This window comes from Lepus europaeus, chromosome 20 (genome assembly GCF_033115175.1).
Source record: "Lepus europaeus isolate LE1 chromosome 20, mLepTim1.pri, whole genome shotgun sequence".
Classification (NCBI taxonomy): Eukaryota; Metazoa; Chordata; class Mammalia; order Lagomorpha; family Leporidae; genus Lepus; species Lepus europaeus.
Window position 1 is genome coordinate 36178474 of NC_084846.1, and position 18410 is coordinate 36196883.

Below are 18410 nucleotides of genomic sequence, written 5' to 3' on the forward strand. Positions count from 1 at the left end.
AATTAGAAGGAATATTGGCACAGTATGACATTTTGCCTTTTTGTTTTCTTTAAAGGCATATTCCATACCTTTATTAGATATTATCAATTTTTTTCTATAAAAGAGAAGCTTAACTGTGTTCTTAAAAGTTGAAAGATTACCTTCCCTAGTACCGACTTTTAAAATTCCCTGGGAAAGTTTAGATAGATGTTTACATCTGTGGGGGAAGGAGACTTGGACCTTCAGCCTTTTTGTTTGTTTGTTTTGATTGATTATTCCTTTTACATACTGATATGGAAAAGCTTATTTTTAACGTGTTCAACATGGTTCATGTGAGAAAACAGATGTTTATAATAGGAAATTCTATTGTGTGGAGGGACTTATCAGGGATCACTTACAAGATTTAAAGAGTTCTACGTCACAGGTCAGGTTTGATGTAAGGGCCATTGTGCCTGCTGTCTGGATTGAATGATGACCAAGAGGACTAATCATTACCATTATTAATGACCACTTCTTAAAAGGCAAACAAAAGGAGGAAGTCTGGTGTCAGTATTAAGTCTGCCTTCATGACTGCTAAAGTAGCATCACAATTACAGCTGTCTATGGGAACACAGAGCAGAAAGTAAATATTTTAGTAATTCCCATGATCTTAGCCAGCAAAATAAACACAAAAGAGTTAGTTTCACGTTCATAAGGGCCACATACCCTGTGTCATTGCTAGTTAGATGCAACTAGTGTTATTTAATTGAATGATATTCTACCCTGCCAGAGTTGAATGTAGCGTGTCTTTAGGGCCCTTCTGATGACATGCTTGCTGTTCAGAAACTTGAAATAACTGAAATACCTCAGAATAGGAGCTAAGTGGAATAAAATGTGCAAGTTGTGATCTATAACTTTTAAACTTTGCTCATGTCTGTATCATAATGCTTTAATGGACACGTTTGATATTATTTACACATTTTAAACTAGAGGAACTCAACATGGGAAGTTCGATACACAGCAGACTCATAGAATTGCAGATGTCCTAAACAGCACTCTGGCCTCAGAATCAGCCCTTAAAGCACTCAGATCTGGCTGAAGAGCCCATGAGAGTATTTTAGGCATGGAAAGCCAAGACACTCTGGCAAAAAAAAAAAAAAAAAAAAAAAAAAAAAAATCAAAGGTCTCTGCGGGTGAGATCCCAGTGGAAAGAACGGGGCCCTCAAAGAAGGAGGTACCTTTCTCTGAAGGGAGGAGAGAACTTCCACTTTGGCTATGACCTTGTCTAAATAAGATCAGAGTTGGCGAACTCAAGAGGCTTCCATAGCTTTCACAACTCATGACTAGAGCCTAGGGAGATTTCTGACGCCATAAACAAGAGTGTCAAATTGTTAAGTCAACAACAGGAGTCACTGTGTACTTAATTCTCATGTGGGATCTCTGTCCTTAAAGTGTTGTCCAATGTGAAGTAATGCTATAACTAGTACTGAAACAGTATTTTACACTTTGTGTTTCTGTGTGGGTGCAAACTGATGAAATCTTTACTTAATCTATACTAAATCGATCTTCTACGTATAAAGATAATTGAAAATGAATCTTGATGTGAATGGAATGGGAGAGGGAGCAGGAGATGGGAGGGGTGCGAGTGGGAGGGAAATTATGGGGGTGGGGAAAGCCATTGTAATCCATAAACTGTACTTTGGAAATTTATATTTACTAAATAAAAGTTTTTAAAAAAAACACAAAAATTGGAGCATCACCCTGTGTTCCTTAACTCTTTGCAAAACAGACAAGATTTAAATACACATAACAAATAAAATTGAAGCCACCACAATGAGGAAAATAAGAATTGGCATTATCTTTATAATGCTTACCAGTGTGGTTCCTGGTTTGAAGTAAATTTGTCAGTTTGATTTCCTTATACTTTTCCCCCTCCCAGTTTGAGTCTACGCATCGCAAAAGGTCATTGTGACATTCCTGTGACACTGTATCCTTCTGAAAACACACGTGTAGAAATTAGTGACTTTCTTTCCTGGGAAACCAGCTCACCCTCTGATCTATACCCACACGCAGCTCTGTCTCGGCATCTGTGTGTGTGTGGTCCTTTACTCTGGCCTACAGGCCACCTCCATGACGTAGGCCCTTGTTTCTCCACCTGGCCATCTGGAGAGGCGTCCAGAGCAGCCTTGCTGTCCGTGCGTCTGCAGTGCTGTGCCCTGCTTGCCTCTGCTGGACTCGGCAGCTGCGGCTCTCCTGTCATGCAGCCGCTTCCACGCTTCCCGTGACCCTCTTGTCCCCGGTGTTCAGCGTGAACGCCTGTGCCAGCATTTGGGAGCATCAGTCCCGTTGTTCCACCGTCTCTCATCTCAAACTCATTTTTTTGTGATTCCCCAATTCCCCACATCATTCTAGGAAAGCTGACTTTCTGTATATATGCATCTTCTCTTTCTCACACCAGGCCAGCAGTGCCTTTTCCTTATAAAAGTAATGGTCTCTGCTCATCCCTCCATCTGCTTTCTTTAAGAGCAGGTCAGTTTTCATTTCCTCCCTTTTATTCTGGCTTCTATCATCTTGTGAATTTCACTTGGGGGTGTGATAAAATGTAGCTCTCATTATGTACTTCAAAATCTCCCAAGTGCTTGCCTCATGTTCTAATAAATGTAAGGACAAATTCTTACACATGTCCACTGGCTTAAAGGGGCTAGGCATACGTCGGCACTCATCTGCAGATTGCCCGATACTCTATTTCTTTTCCTTTTTCTAAATCTCATATCATGTTTATCTTATTTTTTAAAGGCAGAGAGACAAGAGGGTGAAGTACGGAGAAATAGAAAAAAAATCTTTCATCTGGTGGTTTCTGCCTCCCCTCTCTGAAGTACCCATGACGGCCAGGGTTGGGTCAGGCTGAAGCCAGACATTGCTAACTCAATCCAAGTCTACCAGGTGTGTTCAGGGACCCAAGTACTTGAGCCATTGTCTGCTGACTTCCCAGGGTGAACATTCATAGGAAACAGATGGGAAGCAGACCTGGACTCAAAACTAGGCACTCAAATGTGGAATGTGGTGTCCCAGTTGCCATCTTAACTGTTGGACTAAATGCCCTACTCCATTTCTTTTCTCTTCTCTTTCTCTCTCTCTCTCTCTCTCTCTTTCTTTCTCTCTTTCTCTCTCTTTCTCTCTCTCTTTCTCTTTCTCTTTCTCTCTTTCTCTTTCTCTCTCTCTTTCTCTCTCTCTTTCTCTCTTTCTCTCTCTCTTTCTTTCTCTTTCTCTTTCTCTTTCTCTCTCTCTCTCTCTTTCTCTCTCTCTCTCTTTCTCTCTCTTTCTCCTTCTCCTTCTCTCTCTCTTTCTCCTCCTCCTTCTCTCTCTCTCTCTTTCTCCTCCTCCTTCTCTCTCTCTCTCCTTCTCCTTCTCTCTCTCTCTCCTCCTCCTCCACTTTCTCCTCCTCCTCCACTTTCTCCTTCACTTTCTCTTTGGTTCTCTTTTATTTATTTTTTAATTTTTAATTTCATAAATGTGAATTTACATAGTGCAACTTTCGTATTGTTGTGGCTCCCCCCCCCAACCTCCCTCCCTCCCGTGGCCCTCCCCTCTCCCATCCCGCCCTTTATCAAGTTTCATTTTCAATTACCTTCATATACTGAAGATCAACTTAGTATATACTAAGCAAGGATTTCTTTTTTTTTTCTTTTTTCTTTTTTGACAGGCAGAGTGGACAGTAGAGGGAGACAGAGAGAAAGGTCTTCCTTTTTGCCGTTGGTTCACCCTCCAATGGCCGCCGCGGTAGGCGCGCTGCGGCCGGCGCACCGCGCTGATCCGATGGCAGGAGCCAAGTGCTTATCTTGGTCTCCCATGGGGTGCAGGGCCCAAGCACTTGGGCCATCCTCCACTGCACTCCCTGGCCACAGCAGAGAGCTGGCCTGGAAGAGGGGCAACTGGGACAGGATTGGTGCCCCGACCGGGACTAGAACCCGGTGTGCCGGTGCCGCAAGGCGGAGGATTAGCCTAGTGAGCTGCGGCGCCGCAAGGATTTCAACAGGCTGCACTCACACAACTGCACAAGGTATAGGGTATTGTTCGACTAGTAGTGTTTTTACGTTTCATAGTAAAACACATTAAGGACAGAGATCCTACGTGGGGAGCATGTACCCAGTGACTCCCGTTGTTGATTTTACAATTGGCACTCTTATTTATGACGTCAGCAATCACCCGAGACTCTTGCTATGAGCTGTCTAGGCTACGGAAGTCCCTTGAGTTCACCGACTCTGAACTTGTTTAGTCAAGGCCGTGTCACAGTGGAGGTTCCTTCCTCCCTTCAGAGAAAGGCGCCTCCCTCCTTGATGGCCTGTTCCTTCTGCTGGGGTCTTGTTCACCAGGGTCTTTCATTTAGATTGTTTTTTGCCACCGTGTCATGGCTTTCCATGCCTGTGAGACTCTCATGGACCTTTTAGCCAGATCCGAATGTCCCAAGGGTTGATTCTGAGGCAGGAGTGCTATTTTGGGCATTTGCCATTCTATGAGTCTGCTGTGTGTCCTGCTTCCCCTGCAGGATCATTCTCTCCCTTTTAATTCTATCCTTCATTATTTGCTTACACTGGTCTTATTTGTGAAATCTCTTTGACACATACCCTATCTTTTTGATTGGTTGTGTATTTATACTTATCACTTTACCAGGTGCGCTGGCATTGGTACCTGCCTCCTTGGTAAGATTGATTTGAAATCCCCTGGCACATTTCTAGTTACACCATTGGAGGTAAGTCCGAGTGAGCATGTGCCAACCTATATATCTCCTCCCTCTCTTATTCCCACTCCTATGTTTAACATAGATCACTTTTCTGTTAATTTTAAACGCCTAAGAATGATTGTGCATTGATTACAGAGTTTAACCAGTGGTGTTATGTAGAACAAACAGCAACAACAACAACAACAACAACAACAATACTAAAAGGAATAAAATAGTAAGTTGTTCCTCAACAGTCAAGACAAGGGCTGATCCTGTCATTGTCTCTCATAGTGTCCATTTCACTTCAATGGCCTACTCCATTTATTTTCATCATATCTCATAACTATAGATGTTCTTCCAATATCTGTATTTCATAATTTTTTGAAAAGGAATCATATTATCTTCATTTTATATGCCTGGTTTATAAGCTACCCAAAGTATTTAGGGGTTCTATAAGAGGAAAACTTGGTCTCTCCTGTACTGTTAAAAAGGTATAGAAGGGCTAGCGCTGTGGCATAGTAGGCCAAGGCTCTGCATGCAGTGCCAGCATCCCATATAAGCTCTAGTTCATGTCCTGGCTGCCCCACTTCTGATCCAGCTCTCTGCTATGGCTTGGGAAAGCAGTACAAGATGGCCCAAGTGCTTGGGCCCCTGCACCCGTGTAGGAGACCTGGAAGAAGCCCCTGGCTTCGGATCAGTCCAGCTTAGGCCATTGCTGCCATTTGCAGAGTGAACCAGCGGGTGGAAGACCTTATTCTATGTCTCTCCCTTTCTAACTCTACTTCTCAGAAAGATATAGATTGATAACTAGATCACCACACACATGCATACTTGCTCTCATATCTTCATAATTAGTAGAAATGAAAATGTACAATTGTATCAGCAACAAATATATGCAAGTGAAAGCAACAGTTCTGTATATTGCATTTTTACTGATTTAGCCAAGTGTAGTAAAAAAGGATGCTGACAAGCATGGAGTAAAATAGACCCTCGTATTTCTGATAGGATCTTCCCAGAAGAGTCTTCTAAGAAAATGCAGGCCATAAAACTAATCCTACAGTTGAAATCGGTATTGAAGTTAATGTAGTAAGGATGGTAAACTAAAATCTGTTTGGTACCACAATGTTTCTATTTATAATTATGAAATGCTGAAAGCAAGCCAAATGCTAGTAGGAAAATATGAACTGTATTATATTTAATTCAGTAGGACTTTGTGGCAGAAGGGGTTCAAATCTCTTTTTGAGCAAATACTTATTATGTGTCCTTAGGCAAGTTGTGGTGCTATCTGAGCATCGGTTTTTATCTATATAGTGGTTTACTAGTCCCCACCCCGGGGGCTGGCTCTTCTGTGAAGAGAGGTGAGAGTAGCTGTTTGGATTTGATTTCAGCTGGCTTTTGCTTTGCGTTCTTATGGAACCAGTAAACCCATGGTACAGAAGAGGAATGTGAGATTAAGACAGTGTGTGAACTTGGCACTCCTGTGCCCTCCTCATGAAGGCATTCCTGGAGTCTGATGGAAACCACAGTCTGTGCAGAGTGAGCTGTCAGCCAGGTCAGGGGCGCGCAGCACAGCAGACTCCCTGCCTCTCACACGGTGAAGCTGGGAGCTGTTACACAGGGAATCTTCCTACATTACAGGTATATCCTTTACTGTACTTCTCCTTTGAACTACATAATCTGGACTTCATTAGTTTGCCTATGATCTACTTACTGAAACACAAACATTAAATGAAAAAATGTATGTACAAAAGTCTTTAATAAGACACCAAAGTGTATATATACACGTATATATATACACTCATATATATATATATATCCAAATTATATATTTTACACAAGGTAACTGAAAATTACATGGCTTGTTTTTGAGCTCAGCATTTGAGACCACACACTGAGCCGCCTTTGCATATTTTACCATTTCAGACTCAGTTTGGTGTTTAGTTGTTTCTATCATCTGAAAGAATGAAATAATAACAGTGTAATGCAGAGATGCTAAGCCATACTTTAAAAATTGTGTTCCACATGGGCCTCCATGAGGATACTCTTTATATACTTCTGAAGGCTGTGTGAGAACTGATGGAGATAATGTATGTGAGGTGCCAAATGTGGTGCCTGGCACATGACAGATGACTGGGAATTGGTAGTTATTGTTACTCTGTGTCAACAATAAGATGCCATCCGCTGGAAATTGTGGCATTATTTTATAGACCAATTAGAAAAAAACTCCTGTCAGTTAACTATAGTGTAACATTTTTTATCACTCAGAATTTTTAAGAAGCCAGGAGCTTCTTCCAGGTCTCCCATGTGGTACAGGGGCCCAAGGAGTTGGGCCATCTTCTGCTTTCCCAGGCCACAGAAGAGAGCTAGATAGGAAGTGCAGCAGCCGGGTCTCAAACCGGTGCCCATATGGGATGCTGGCACTTCTGGCCATGGTATTAACCCGCTGTGCCACAGTGCCGGCCCCAGTCTGTTTCTTCTTATGACACTGTATGGTTTGTCAGGAAGAATGTGATTGATACAGCACTTCTTCAGAATGTGTCACTGTTGCCTTCATGGTTTTTTTTTTTTTTTTCTGAATCTTAATATCCATCCTGAGAGTTTTCCCTGTTGACTAAACTCAAAGTTTCACATCTTTTTCCCTGTTGAATTGAATCAAAAGTTGGAAATTAAGCTTCTGTTCAAAATCAGTAGGAAATTGTAGGCAAATTGATGTTCAGTAGTCTAACGATAGCTCTGTATGGTATCTGAACTAGTGAAACCATGTCTATTCCAGAGACCTGACAACTTTTCCTGACTCCAGTTATATTGCTTGGCAAAGAATACTAGTGTATGTGTATATGTCTCAGTAACAAAACATCACATAGTTTCTTTTCTAGGGATCTTCTCTTCCTTCCTGGAAGACATGTAGCTTTTGCCTTGCAAGAAAACATGAGGTTGCTGTCATTCTTCAGATGTGAATGCTGCTTTCACTGATTCAAGTTTATGCTTCCAACTGCTCTATTTCTATGCTTTTCTGTACACACAATAACCTTTTGGTTCAATGTTACCTTAAAATTCTAAGATATTTTAAGCTACAGTTAACTCAACAGGTGATGATGAACATGGGTCATAAGTCAATGGAAGTAATGTGATATGAACAGCTCAGATACAGGGTATGCGTCCGCAGGCAGCGACCATGACAGCATGACTGGAGCCTGGAAGCCACTGAGTATGACACAGCCCTGCTTCATGGATGATAGAATGTGTGGGGAAATATCCGGCAACTGATAGAACAGAATTGTACAGCACAGAGTGAAAGAACTGTAATGATAGCCTTCTTTTATGAAAAGAAGTGAATGGTTTGAATTGCGGGCAGGAAGTTATAGCAAAAGGCAAGACCTTGATTTTCCATCTTGGAGCAGGCATCCTTGACCAGAAGTACATTTCCTATACATAGGAAAGCCCTTACCCATTGTTGATTTCTGAAGAGAAAGCCACAAATACACCGAGAAGCGATGAAGGTTGAGTCTCTGCCACTGTCCTGTTTAATGTGGCAGATTGCTTAACACAGGAACTTGGATCCCACTGATACGTACTTGGTGCAAAACACTGGAGCACAGCTCTTCTCTCTCCCTGCAGGGCATAAGACTTTGCAGATGAAACCACTGATACCGTTAGCAGGAATAGGCTTCATTTTCTGCTTTTGGGGTGGTTATACTTTCCAGCTTCCTAGGAAATAGAATCTAATTGCTGTGATTTAACAGCAGTAGCAATGGCTTTTTAACCGATGGAGACTGAACTCGAGGTCAAAATCATTTCCATATAGTTTTTAGCAATCTCAGAAGGACCAATAAATCTTCCATATAGTTTTTAGCAATCTCAAGACCAATAATCTTCACTAACTAGAAGATTTCCCTTTTGTAAAGAAAAAAAAAAAGGAGTTCAATACACACTCCACAATATAGGCCTTTCCCCTATAATTCAAGAAAATGAATTTTCTTTTTTTTAATTAAAAAAATTTTTTTTTGACAGGCAGAGTGGATAGAGAGAGAGAGTGACAGAGAGAAAGGTCTTCCTTTGCCGTTGGTTCACCCTTCAATGGCCACTGCGGCCGGCGCATCGCGCTGATCCGAAGCCAGGAGCCAGGTGCTTCTCCTGGTCTCCCATGTGGGTGCAGGGCCCAAGGACTTGGACCATCCTCCACTGCACTCCCGGGCCACAGCAGAAAGCTGGCCTGGAAGAGGGGCAACCGGGATAGACTCCAGCACCCCAACCGGGACTAGAACCCGGTGTGCCAGCGCCGCAAGGCAGAGGATTAGCCTGTTAAGCCACAGCGCTGGCCAAGAAAATGAATTTTCATTGAGCATTATCCTATGCTAGGCATTGACCAAGCACTTTTCATGTGTTACCTGATTTAATTCCCACTCTGTCCATTTGAAGTATGACGTTTGTAGCAGATTCTGGGAGTGCCTTACCCATCTCTTCATCGCTCGCCATTCCTGAAGTTTCCACCTGCCAAACACCTGCCGTTTCTTGCCTGCTGACTTTCCTTTGTTTGGCAGAGGCTGTGTGGCCACCAAGCTTAGCCAGTGACTGAAGGGATTTGGTAGATTAGTATCCCAGCTTCCTCATTCCTCTGAGTGGACAGAGAGAGAGTCGGAGAGAAAGGTCTTCCTTTACCGTTGGTTCACCCCCCAATGGGCGCTGTGGCTGGCATGCTGCAGCCAGCACACTGCACTGATCCGAAGCCAGGAGCCAGGTGCTTCTCCTGGTCTCCCATGGGGTGCAGGGCCCAAGCACTTGGGCCATCCTCCTCTGCACTCCTGGGCCACAGCAGAGAGCTGGACTGGAAGAGGAGCAACCGGGACAGAATCCGGCGCCCCGACCGAGACTAGAACCTGGTGTGCCGGCGCCACAGGCGGAGGATTAGCCTATTGAGCCGTGGCGCCGGCCAACAGTAACTCTTATAGCATGCCCTTCAAGGCTCCTCCATCTTACTCCTCAAACCCCATTAGCACTTCTTGTATCAGCTCTCAAATTACTTGTGCTCTTATACTTGTTTCAGGACAGTTAGTTCCAATTTATAGATGGGAGATATCCCTGAGGTCCCACGTCTAGAAAGTAACAGGCAAGATTTCAACCCAAACTCTGGAACCTCACAAAAATGAACAATCTGGCCCAATGGGAGAACTTCAGACCAGGGGATTGTGTTGAATTTTTCCTCTTCCTCACTTTTACTACTTTAGCAAGGATAGGTATAGATTTCCGTTTTGTAGTTATGAATACCTGTGCCGAATTCTCTGATAGAAAGCCCTGCAAATGGAAGCAACTTGTGGTTTGCCTTATGTAACATTAAAAGGAACTTAAGCTATTTGATTTTTGCCAAAAACACTAGCCTATGTGTTAGACAAGTGGACAGACCTTTCTGTCTTGAATAACTTTTGTTTGACAAGTCATTCTTGGTATTTGAGGAAGGGGGCTGAGAAATGGGGGAGGGAGGGCTAAACAGATCATTCCTAAATCTCTTTGTCTAAACCTCTAAATACATTTCATTTTCTACATCAATACTTATATGCATTCTTATTACTTGAGTGTAAGTTACTTGAAGGTAGGATCCATATTTAAGTCACCATTTTTTTTTTTTTGCTTTATAAACACAGTATTTAGTGTAACATCTTACACCAGTTTAGCTTTAAATAAATGTTTTTAAAATAAATGACTATATGGACTCACACTAATGCTTTATGTAATGGACAAAGACATTTAAAATACGGATCAGTACAAGGAAAAACATACCACTTCATAACTAATTACTATACAGCTTTGAGATTTATACTGCTATGCATTCCTTAGATGGATCACCATGCAAAATGACACTATCATTGTATAATCATTTCAGATATCATTCTAGATACTTTGTCTCCAGACATGAATACTGTTTGAAGAAAACAGAAATAGGCATCAAATATGTGGGCCTTCCTGTAGCGGCTCCATATCCATTGGTGACCTTGGTCAAAAAAAGAAGTAGGTAGCCACATCCTAAAATAGTGAAACTTCTGGGTGGTCCTGGAAAATCCAAACTAATTAAAGGGAAAAGAGAAAAACGGGAGCAAAAGGATCCTGTATTGCTTTACACTTAAATCAGTGGTTTTATGTATCTTTAGACTTTTTCCCCCTGAATTTGGTCATTCCCTCTTCTTTGAGATTCTTAAATAACATTGTTAGAGGGGTTTACTCACGTAGATCTTCTCTTATCCTAGATATCACTGAGGTTTTCCTAGCTCCATCAGATACATGGATACTTGGGGAATCTAGGGCCCCAAATGTCTTATGATCTGATAACGGGCATGGCAACTCCAAGTGTTCTCATTGAATTCCTGCAATGAGCATCTAAAATTTAGACTCATCAGAGTCAAGATGGACCATTATGTTCCCATTATGTTCTTTTTTTTTTTTTTAAATTTATTTGACAGGTAGAGTTATAGACACCGAGAGAGAGAGAGAGACAGAGACAGAGAGAAAGGTCATCCTTCCATTGGTTCACTCCCTAAATGGCTGCTACGGCTGGCACTCTGCAGATCCAAAGCCAGGAGCCAGGTGCTGCTTCCTGGTCTTCCATGCGGGTGCAGGTGCCCAAGCACTTGGGCCATCCTCCACTGCCTTCCTGGGCCACGGCAGAGAGCTGGACTGGAAGAGGAGCAACCGGGGCTAGAACCTGGTGCCCATATGGGATGCTGGCGCCACAGGCAGAGGATTAACCAAGTGAACCCCGGCGCCAGCCCTGACCATTATGTTCTTAAGGATGATGGTGTGCGGAGGTCACTCCTGGATATCTGTTTGAGACGTCTGTGTAGAGCTAAAAGCTTTTAAGAGAAGTCTGATTCAACCAGACTGGCACAGATCAATGTGTGTTTGATTATGCAATGACGTTTCATGTAGTCATATGCAGATTATTCACATGGGCAGAGAAACTGATTTAAATTCTGGTTCTGTGAATATGTTGATGATGCTAAAGAAATTTTTTATGGGAAGTTTTTTTTCTAAAGCTCAGTATTTTAAGAGGAGGCTAAGCAGATCTGATAACATTATATTGAGATACATATAACAAAATGGGACAGAAGTACATAGTAGCATACAGGCCAAGAACATGGGGTATAGAGCCATACAGTCATGGATCCTATGCAGTTCCTGCTTTTAGTAATTATATCATTTATGATGAAGAAGCTTATATCTAAAGCCTCAGTGAGAAGCCTGCAGCGCGGGCATCACATATGGGTGCCTGTTGAGTCCTGGCTGCTCCCTTTCTGATCCAGCTCCCCGCTAATGGCCTGAGAAAATAGTGGAAGATGGGCCAAATGCTTGGGCCCCCTGCTTCCATGTGGGAGACCAGGAAGAGGCTCCTGACTACTAAACAGCCCAGCTCGAGCCATTGCAGCCATTTGGGGAGTGAACCAGCAGATGGAAGACCTGTCCTTTGTCTGTCTGTCTGTCTCTCTTACTCTGCCTCTCAAATTAATCTTCTTCTTAAAAGTTATAATGCCTACCTCTTAGGGTTATGGGGAGAATGAACTGCAATAGCACTTGTAAATTCCAAGAACACTTGCTTAGCATATAAGAAGCCCTTAATAGTTTTTAGTCTTATTATTGGTGTTGCTGTTATTTCTGCTGCTGTTACTAATCCCACGAACCGGCTCAGAAAAGATCAGCTTTTGGAGAACACTCTCACAAGTAAGAATAATGGCATGGAATTAACACCCTGTAATTGCTAAGCATATGCCATTAAATCTTAACAAGCACCAGGCAAAGGAAATATTATTGTCTTGATTTTTTTTTTTTATTGATGAGAAAACAGACTCAGAATGAAAATAAAGTCACAATTCAATCTAGGTCTTCTGACTTCTAATCTAATCTACTTTTTGTGGCCCATCTGCCTCTTTCATAGAAATGTGATAAGCAAGTTTAGTAGTCCCCCTTATCTACTGTTGCACTTTATGCAATTTCAGTTACCCTTAGTCAACTGAAGTCTGAGATCATTGAATGGAAAACTTCAGAAGCAAATAATTCATAAGTATTAAATAACTTGTATAATGGTATATAATTCTGGTTTATTATTTTCTGTTGTGCCTCACTTATCAATTAAACTTCATCATTGATAAGTATGGACATAGAGGGTTCAGTACTCTCCTGGGGCTCAGGCATCCATTTGGGGTCTTGGGATGCAGCCTTCCGTAATAAGGAGGCCTTACTGTACAGTCACAGTGTGAGGTGGTGAATGTGTGAAGGCTGTGTGTTGTATGTTACGCCCCATAGCTCATCACTTTGGGGAAAAACGGCTCAAACGCTGGGTTCGCCTTCCTGAGCCACCATCGTCCCCTAGTTCTTGACCTGGTAATTTTTACTATATTTTTAACTTTCCTATTTCTTCAAAGAATGTTTTTTAAATATTTTTTTCTCATTCTCAGTGGGAAATTTGGTTCAAATGATCTAGTCTACAAAAGGCAGCTTTCAGGGGCCGGTGCTCTGGCACAGTAGGTTAATCCTCCACCTGTAGTGCGGCCATCTCAGATGCGCGCTGGTTCTAGTTCTGGCTGCACCTCTTCTCATCCAGCTCTCTGCTGTGGCCTGGGAAAGCAGTACAAGATGGCCCAGGTGCTTGGGCCCCTGCACCCGTGTGGGAGACACGAAAGAAGCTCCTGGCTTCAGATTGGCACAGCTTCCGCCATTGTGGTCATTTGGGAAGTGAATCAGCAAATGGAAGACCTTTCTCTCTGCCTCACTGTCTGTAACTCACCTCTCAAATAAATAAAATTTTTAAAAAAGGCAGCTTTCCCTTGGAATCTTCATTATCAATTTGATGTTCCAATCTTAATTTTATTTTTTAGGAAGTTGCTTCTATGTTCATATAATTGTAATCCTTCATCTAAAACAAACTTAAATGTTTCATCAAGATGACTGTCTCCATCTCCATGGGAGATGTATTGCTTTTCTTTCCTTTTTTTTTTTTTTTTTTTTTTTTTTTTTGACTGATTATGGCTAGCCAGGGTCAAGTTTCATGATAATTCAAAGAATCTGCTTTGTGTTCCTCTATCTGAAGCATTGAGGTCAGGATGGGAGTCCAGGTCAAGTGCAAATATCCTGACAAAACTTGAGCTAAAAATGAAAGTATTGGATTAGTTTGGTTTGAAGTGAACTTGTGTGTCTTGTTTATACAGCTCAACTCTAGGAAGGTCACTTAGCTTATTTATTTTGTTAAACAGGTTTTAAATTTTCATTCAGTAGAAAGACACTTGCTTGATTTTTTTCAGAGGGACAAATAAGCCTACACTCTGGTATACTTTTGAGTAGATTTTTACAGCTTTTGAGTCATGCTGAAGAGCGAACTCCAAAAGCCCAATAGACCACTTCAGAGTAAAGATATTGGAGAATGACAGTTGGTAGCTTATACTTAGAATTCTCTTCATTTTTTATTGATAAATCGACAAGGTTAAGCTTATTTTTCAATGCTTTCTTTCATTAAAGGCATTGAATATGATTTTAAACTCATTAAGAGGTCATAAAGATCATACGACTTGGTTTCATTTTATTTTGTTCTTTATTTTAGACTCAAAAAGCTGTTTTACTCCTCAAAGCTGAGTAGCTCAATGTTTTGGGCTCTCCTTGAGTGAAAGGGAGATCCCCTGAACCCAGTCTATTCTTTGGAAATAAGCTGACCCTAGATAAGTCTTGGAAAGTTCGTACACCTTCCATTTATAGCTTATCTTGGCAAAGTATAATCTGATAGAACACAATATAAAGTAATCTCTGTGAATCAGTCATAAACACCAAAGACTTTTCATTGTGAATCCTTTAGCTCTTTTCAAGAGGAAATGTTTTCCCCTTTAATACAATTTGATAAGTGAATATGGGTGAGGTTGTTTTGCTTTCAAATGTGTAGTGTCAGACTTGCTACTTCCAAGAATCTTCTTTCCTCACCTGAAGCCTGGGCTGGCTGTGTCTGCATAAGCTCCATTTATTTCCTTAGATCTTTTTAATCTTTTCTCTCTTCCTTAGAGTTGGCTATGTGCATCTTTGGTAGTAAGTGCTACTGTGGCAGTGTGTGGTTTTTCCCTCTACCACTATAGTTAAGGATGTGGTAGTGTTTCTATTAGAAACATAAGTTGGCCGGCGCCGTGGCTCACTAGGCTAATCCTCCGCCTTGCGGCGCCGGCACACCGGGTTCTAGTCCCGGTCGGGGCACCGGATCCTGTCCCGGTTGCCCCTCTTCCAGGCCAGCTCTCTGCTGTGGCCAGGGAGTGCAGTGGAGGATGGCCCAAGTGTTTGGGCTCTGCACCCCATGGGAGACCAGGAGAAGCACCTGGCTCCTGCCATCGGAACAGCGCGGTGCGCCGGCCGCAGCGCGCTACCGCGGCGGCCATTGGAGGGTGAACCAACGGCAAAAGGAAGACCTTTCTCTCTGTCTCTCTCTCACTGTCCACTCTGCCTGTCAAAAATAAAAAAAAAAAAAAAAAAAAAAAAAAAAAAAAAAAAAAAAAAAGAAACATAAGTTTGCAGGAATTTGTAATTTGTTTGGAAAAAAAGTTTTAGGAATGTTACTTTGCACATTGGATTTTAATGGTATATTTCTGTTTTCTGATTTTAAAAAGCGGGATTGAATATTTTTGCTTATCCTGTATATATCTTCCACTTAATGTTTCGGAGTGCCTTCCTACCCATTTAAGGTTGGCCTAGTGAATGGTGTTATTCCTGTGTGATGGAGATCTTGGATAGATTGAGTTATCTAAGGTTACACAGTGAAGGGGCAGTGAGGAGAATGAGGTTAAGTCAAAACCCAGGGGCTTATCAACAGCCATGTTCAACCTAGCTGTCCTATTTCACATGTTGCAGGGAGATTACTCTGTTAATTTATTCTTCTTTGGCTACTTTGGTGGGTGGCCTAGAGGATTAGTTTGCAAACTTGGATAAACTTTCTTCTAACTGTTTCTGATAAGCTACTTGCTTAGTACTTACATAGAGGCATGGGGGCCAGGGCAGACTAGCAGGGTAGGTAGCAGAACAAGCAGAAACTTGGCTCAAAGGCCCTTCGTGTGTCTCATAACCATTCCTTTGTGTTAGCACACGTGAGCTTAGGTAGCATTTCAGGCCCTCTAAATAATAACTCTGCATTTTAGTAGCAATCTTTCTGAAGCATTGGTTTCATGTCTCAATAAATTAAAGAAATATACACATCAAATATGTAAACATAGCATGGTTTTTAACTTGATCTGCCAGTTGGCAGTAGGAAAAAGACATTTTCTTGTACTACTATATGAACTAAAAGCCCAATCTACTTAAATTATCTAATCTGCTACTATAATATATTTATGGATATAGTAGTTTGCTTAGATGAATAGGTTATAAGAGAATAGGAACTATTTTAATGCTAAAATGACCACACAGCATATATATGCCAAATTATATTCCAAGAATCTTTCATTCTTATATTGCAGAGGCCTTTGTCAATGCCTCCAAAAGTGACTTAATATATGTCCTCTCCAGTGACATTTGGATCCTTACTTTGCCTTATCTTTTATCATTCTTGAAACACAGTCAATTTTAGACATTTTTCCAGTTTAGATTTTGTTAGTAGTAGAGAAATATTTTTGTGGTACCCAGTGGTTTATTATTCTTTAGTGGTTTGGGGTGGGAAGCTGCTTTGACAGTCTTTGAGGTCTCTTGAAAGGATTTTCGAGATCATTGTAAAGTAATTTATTTCTTGACTTTTCTAGTGGCATCTGTAATGGGCCAGCAGAATGCAAAGGCCTGATTAACTGTCCTGCCGATCAGTGGGAAGTTCTCTAGTGGACGCATGAGCGTGTGCATTTTGGTCTAAAAACCCAACTGCATAAACCCTGCAGGGGAAGAGAGGGCACATGTGGAGGAGGCCTGGGCTAGGCATCTGTGCTCCTTGTGAAGAGTGTGCCGCAGCTGCAAGAGCGGTGGCTCCGGAGGCCAGGCTAGCAGGTGGCATTCCCAGAAGATGGAAGGGACAACTGGGAGATACCCTGCGCTCCGAAGCCCTGGGCTGGTGTCTTGGGGTCAGTTTAGAGTTCTCTGCATAGCTGTACAAATTTTTAAGTGTGTAAAATTGGAGCTTATTCAAAGAAGAGTGGTCAGGATGGAGCGAAAACTTGAAACCATGTTTATGTAAGGAAGAGCCGGAGGAACTGAGATGTTTATTCTGGAGGGGAGGGTACAGAATCACTGTCTTCACAGATAGAAAGGACTGTCATGTAGAAGAAGGCTTAGATTTATTCTGCAGGCTCTGGAGGATAGAGGAAGGGCCAATGGGGCAGATTTAGGCACACTGCACCAATACTTGTCGCTGGTTATGCATGCCCCTGCAAGACTGCCTCAAAAAGTACTAACTTTGGATCTTAAAGACAATCAGGCCTGGGCAAATAATTGTTGTCCTATAAAGAATCCTGGGAAAATCCTACAAGACTGAAGTTGGAAGTCTCCCAATTCCTCTCAACTCTAGGATCTTGGCTCTCTGTATCTCGCCATCTCTGTCCTGCAAGCACAGTCCTCAGCTACCTAGCACAGTGCAGGGATGGGGAGAACTAGGCACACTAGTGGGAAAACCAGGCATGCAAGCAACAACTATGGCACAGGATGAAGAGTGCTGGGCCTGAATTGGTGCCAGTGGTCTCAGAAGCCCCAAAGTGGGTCCAAGATGCTGTCCTTGGATGGCAGTGTCTGAGCTGAGTTGTGAGTGGTGATACAGGTGTAGAGGTAGGCTGTAGTGTCCTAAGAGTTGAGCCAGTGAGAGAGAGAGTGTTAGTGCAGGGAGTGGGACAAGAAAACAATGGAGCAGGACCTGGAGCAGAAAGCGCCTTATGTGCCAAACTGAACACTTGCACTTTGCACTTAGGAGTTGAAGCTTGGGAGGAACTTTATTGTGCTTATGTATTTGAAAAGTGGCTCACATAATAAGACTGATGATGGACTGGTCCTAATAGTGAGGGTTCCCAGGAGCACCTTCCCCCTGACTTTCAGGTTTCTCACCTTTAATGCAAGGGGCTTAGAGTCTTCTGCAGTTTGATAATGAGAATAAACTCCATTAATCTCTTCCTTATAATCCCACTTTTATTGCCATGTCTGTAGTGCCATAGGCCTTACCAGCCTGAGTCCAAATGCAGCGACATTGACAAGGACACCCAGTCTTCACTCAGGCTGCTGCTCAAGGCCTCTGGACCCTGGGAAAGGTCTTACCCAGCTATTCCTGGGGCTCCTGGAGGATGCCTAGTGGGAATTCATCACCTGACCCCTCCTCTCTGCTCCCCTTCTCCTTGTTGCTGGTGTTGTCTGAACCCACCCTCAGGTGGTGCCTCCCCATTTCAGTCCTGCTGGTGACCGTGCCCTCGGGACGGTGCTGAGGTCCCTGCCCAGCACCGATGCTCCTAGGACTGCAGCCCTCACAGTGCTTGGGTCACACTGTACTTCTCCAGGTCTTTCCTGCAGCACAGCCACGCTGTTCCCAGCAAAGTCGGGACAAATGGTCGGCCTCCTTGCCTCGTGTGACCTCTGTCCTCTGAAGTCAGACTTCCTAGGGTGTTGTCTCCTCAAATCCCTCTTCAAACAAGCTCCTGTGGTCTCTGCCTGCACTCCTGAGGCTGTGGGATCAGTAGCTGAGAGAGACACCTGGGGTTTCTCTCCATTTCAGTTTGCCGCACGGTGTCTCAGAGGTGCTCCCCATCTGGCCAGCTGTCCCTCA

The 18410-nt window shown here is 42.7% G+C and overlaps 1 protein-coding gene across 4 annotated transcripts in view; it reads left to right on the forward strand.

Annotated features, from left to right (window-relative positions):
* BBS9 (Bardet-Biedl syndrome 9) overlaps positions 1-18410 on the forward strand; it is a 445045-nt gene that overhangs the window by 355358 nt on the left and 71277 nt on the right. The window lies entirely within an intron of this gene.